Consider the following 5132-nt stretch of genomic DNA (forward strand, 5'->3'; position numbering starts at 1 on the left):
CAGTCTGGGGTTTTTAGATTTTTCAGGGTCTCTTAGTCTCTCTGGAGATCTCCAGAGGTTTCTGAAGGCCACGGTTGCCGGCTGTTGTTGGCAGTGACTCTTCTGCTGTCACTTGACTCCTTATGGTCTTGGGGGCTTGGCATTTTGAAGGTGCTAATTAATTTTTACAGCCAGGCTTCCAGCTGGAGCCTGCTGTAGAAAAATAACATAATTACATTTCCACATCACATTAAAGGTGACGGTTTGCAGGCAGAACATTTGGCCATGCAGAGACAGGCCTAATGGAAAGCTGAAACATCAGTGAGACGCTGGAATGTTACACCATTGCTTCATGCTACAAGACATTACAATATCACAGCAACAGAGCCAGAACAATCACTCACACGAGTTCCGAAAGCATTTAATCAGACCTGACACACCACTTACACTGTAAAATAATGTTGTCTAATGTTACATTGACTCATCGACCCTTTAGCCAGAACATTTAGTCATACAAAGAGAGGCCAAGTGGAAAATTGAATAGTACCTCAGTGTACACAAAGTATAGCTTAAAATGCCTCAAACATAAGATAGAGACAGACAGATTTTGACCAAGGGATAACGGAAACAAGATGTAATTTTATCGTATCACACTAGTCTTTTTTGGTCTGCTCACATCTCTATCCCCTGATGAATCTTACATGTACTGTACTAGTCTGTCAACTTAAAGGTCCAGTGTGTAGGATTTAGCAGCATTCAGCTGATTACAACCAACTGAATAGCCCTCGCCTTCCAATCAAGTCAGAGAAACTACGGTGGCCACCAAAAATGTGAAAGGTAGATAGATATAAAGGACTCATTCTAAGATAACAAAAACATGATCCTCATTGTCGGGGGATTATACATTAATGGAAACATAGTTATGCATACTTTATTAAATCCAACACTCTGGACCTTTAAAGCAACTCCAACTTCAATGGTTAACACTGATATTGATATTTGTACCTTACCCTTAAATTATGTTTTTTTAATTAAAAATTCTAATCCCTGCATTATATAGTCTTGTTGTATGCACTTGGACATACATGGACTGCACATTGTTACTTTGGGTCTCTTCATGGGATTTATTGAAAAAAATAAAAATATTGGATGTCCTTATTTGAAGGTCAGCAATTAACGGCATGTGAAAGACTATCATGACACCATAAGAAAAAGCCAAGCCAATAATGTAGTCACTAATCCTGAAGTACTGACATGGGGTAGGCATTTATGATATAAATACATTTATGATATAAATGCCTACCCCTAATATTTTTAGATCAGGATATTATAAGAGCAAGAGAAGTGGTCTCTCTCTCTCTCTCTCTCTCTCTCTCTCTCCCCCTTCACTCTCTCTATTTCTCTCTCTCTCTCTCTCCAATGTGATAGCTGGGTCTCTTTATCACTTTCATCCCTCCCACTTTCTCTCTCTCTCTCTCTCTCTCTCTCTCTCTCTCTCTCTCTCTAATTCCCATCCTCTCTCTCCCTTCACTCGCCCAACCCACATTCAGTGACTTCACAGCTTAATTACCCAATCACCAATAGGCCAATCTGTCACTGTCACAGTCCTGGCCAATCTGCAGGGGTATGATAATTCTCCCCAGCCAATGGCAGCGAGTGTGACGCTTCCTGTGCCGTATATAAGTCACACAGGCAGGGACACAGACACATGTACACATCTGGACAGAGGGAATACTTGCTGATGACATGTTGGAAAAGAACAAACCCAAGTCCAAGGAGAGTCCTGCCCATGACATTTGAATGACAGCTCGTCTTTAGTGAGAATCAAGTAGAGACACAAAAATAGGCAAAGTTATCAAGTCAAATTTCCTTCCCTCTGCTGTGGTAATGACTCCTCAGAGAGAGAACACACACAGACTCACCCACCTACACACACACACACACACACCTCAGCACTCGATGCCAAATCAAACAAAGTGAATCATTTCAAACATGACACGCCAGCCGACAGCTATAAAAAGCAGACCTCCCTGTCTCACACATACACCTGCCGTGATGAAAACCAGACCATCTGAGAGAGATGATGATGATGATGATGATGATGGTGATGGTGATGATGAGCTATTTCTTTCTGTCGAGTCAGCACAAAGTCAAAAGCCAGTCGTTACACTACAGTCCTCTCACCCCAGCCCATGTCATTATATTTTCCATTTGACTGTATTTCTGCAGGACTCTGTCTGTCATCTCAGTATTGGCTGTTACACAACACGCTCTGTAGAGCAACACATCCTCAATTAATAAAACCACACACAGAAACCTTTATATAACATCCATGTATTTTTTTTAAAGGTTGTAGCACTAAATCGAAAGCACATTTGTGCATGTAGTATAAATTTAGCTGTAGTTGTAGTATAAATACAGTTGTATCTGTATATGATGATGATGATGATGCACGATTTGATAGCTCACACTGTTCTTGTGACTCTTGTGACTAATATACTGATCTCAAACATTTCCTCGTTACTTTTGATTACAGCTAGTATTATACAGCTAATATGAGACTGAAGTGGTGTTTTTAGGTGGTGACATAGATGTAGAGACAAATCTTTTCTCTTCCCATCTGTGTGCAATGTTATTTAACCAGACAAGAACAGAGGGCGCTCCATGGGCAGCCAGTGGAGTGAAGACATGGTAGAAAACTGAACTGAAAGAATAAAATTATATATATGAAATAATAAAGATGATGGTGATGATGTTGACTGCCCTACTCATGGTTTCTTATGTGTTGTTGTCATGACAACTGTTGACCACCAGAGGGTGACATGCCAGCATCCATTACCAAGTCTCTATCTATCTATGCAGATGTATAGATCTGTCTGCAGGACAGCAGAATGTATGTGGCAGACTGTCACACCGGCTTTCAGTCTAATGCAAACACTCTCATACATTCATCACTTCATAACTGTGTGCTCACCTTAAAATAATGTATTTACAATAATGATTCATGAATAACGATGATGTTTTTTTTAAATAATTACTTGAGTGTGAGATCCGTGTCTTCATCAGCAGTGGGTCGCGTGTCCACAGTTTCTGTTGCAGACAGAAATATCAGTGATCACTTTCCAATTAAAAGTCTGACGCCCAACGTGGGGCTCGAACCCACGACCCTGAGATTAAGAGTCTCATGCTCTACCGACTGAGCTAGCCGGGCTGATGCAGTGCCATCTGGTGGCCTATTTTAACTATGCTGAAGGGTGTCTGCTTCCAGACCTGTCTGGTCGCGATTAATCATGTAGGATATATGAGGTGTATATACTGCAGCGCAACCCCAAAAGGAGAAATGTGGAGTGAAACCAGAACAAACCAGGTGTACCTGCTGCTCTCTGCTTGTGATGTTTTGCAGATGCTGAATGGACTTCAGCTGACACCGGTGTGCACTGCCCATAAAGCAGACTCTGACACTGACTCTGGTTCTGGTTCTTCTTCTGGCATGGCGACAGCATGTGCCTCTTTTGTGTTTTCCTCACACACAGTCACACATACATACAACTGTGTACATATGAATACGGGTGTATAGGCTATATACCCGTATATAAATCAGTATAAAGGTTCCACACCAGTATATATAAACAGTATATAGGTTATATACCAGTATAACAGTATATGGATATATACTTGTACTTATGTCAGAATCAGGTTTATTGTAGGTTTTCACATACTATGAATTTGAATGTACACTATGTTTTCTATTTATGAAAACAGCTGATACAGAATACAGACTACATAGACCAGGCATATATTAAATAGGCTGTACGTCATATTAAATATATGCACATGCTATTTGAGGAAGTGATGTGAGTGTTGGAAAGTACATGGTCAGGTTGTCTTTTGTAAATTGAGATTTATCAGAAAAACGCTTGTAGGTTCAGGTGTAGTCATGAATGAAGCACCATAAAAACCCACTGGACACTGAGGAAGCTGGAAGACTAGGACTTCTGACTCCTATAGCGTTAGACCACATGTTGGGTATTGGGTAAAACTTATATCGCCCAACGTGGGACTCGAACCCACGACCCTGAGATTAAGAGTCTCATGCTCTACCGACTGAGCTAGCCGGGCGGATAGACGCTGCGTTTATCATTGCTCACCACAAGGGGTGGTGTAGCACTTCTAATACAGTACAGTATAAAAATATCCTGTGTAAAAAACATGTTCGCTTTTCAAATTTTTTCTCCAGTTCTTTCTTTATACTTCAGTGTTTCCTCTGATAGTGAAAGCTGCAGCTCACAGACAAATGATCATTTTGATTTTGTAGATGAGTTTGTATCTTTCTTCCAAATGTCTCGGTTTGCTTCGGTTTTCAGGCTTCACACCTGAACTTTACGTCAAATAAAATATAAATTAATAAATAAACCACACACAAAGATAAATCGTACATTGAGATCATATATAACTACATATATAAATGTAAATATACTGGATTGCATTATATTATTATAATAATATTAATTATTATTATTATTAGTAGTAGTAGTGACAGTGTTACTCTTTTCTTAACATTAGAACAAAGAAATTGAATGAAACTAGAATCCAGCTTCCAATCAGCACCAGCGAACCATTCTAGTGAAATAATAATAAATTATGTTTTTGTATTTATTTAATATTTAGGTTTTCCTTATGATCAGTCAATAATTGATATATTCATAATGACAACAATTGTCGGGTTTATATGTAACAGTAATTTGAAAGCAGCAGTTATTTACCATTGTTAATGTGACTTCATGTTTCTGGCTTGTGGGTGTTTCTGGATCAGCTGTAGGAGGATGACGCAGTCAACCAATCACAGGTTCAGAAATAAAACCCAGAACGAACATTGGCTGAGGGTGCACGGGCACGTGTTGTCTGACGTCGCTTGATTTCAACCAATAACATCCCTGACCACACCCACGGCTCTGGGTTTTCATTATGGAGCTCATTAATATTAATATGGGTCGAAGACCTGAATCCTCATTGGATAAGAGACGCCCAGAGGACAAATGAACCACACTGACGTTATTACTCGGAATAAAATGATAAAACAAAAAGTTTTTGAGGATAAAATTAAAAACTAAAGAATAATAATACTAAGAAAAAAATAATTAAGACACTTTGGA

General features: G+C 39.4%; 2 non-coding genes across 2 annotated transcripts; both read right to left on the reverse strand.

The window, feature by feature from the left end:
- Window positions 1-3117: 3117 nt before the first annotated feature.
- On the reverse strand, window positions 3118-3190 carry trnak-cuu (transfer RNA lysine (anticodon CUU)). Its single transcript has one exon. It is a non-coding gene; the product is annotated as a tRNA-Lys (tRNA).
- An 835-nt stretch (window positions 3191-4025) lies between these two features.
- Window positions 4026-4098, reverse strand: trnak-cuu (transfer RNA lysine (anticodon CUU)). Its single transcript has one exon. It is a non-coding gene; the product is annotated as a tRNA-Lys (tRNA).
- Window positions 4099-5132: the final 1034 nt, after the last annotated feature.

The sequence above is a fragment of the Larimichthys crocea genome, chromosome XII (genome assembly GCF_000972845.2).
Source record: "Larimichthys crocea isolate SSNF chromosome XII, L_crocea_2.0, whole genome shotgun sequence".
In the NCBI taxonomy this organism is placed as follows: Eukaryota; Metazoa; Chordata; class Actinopteri; family Sciaenidae; genus Larimichthys; species Larimichthys crocea.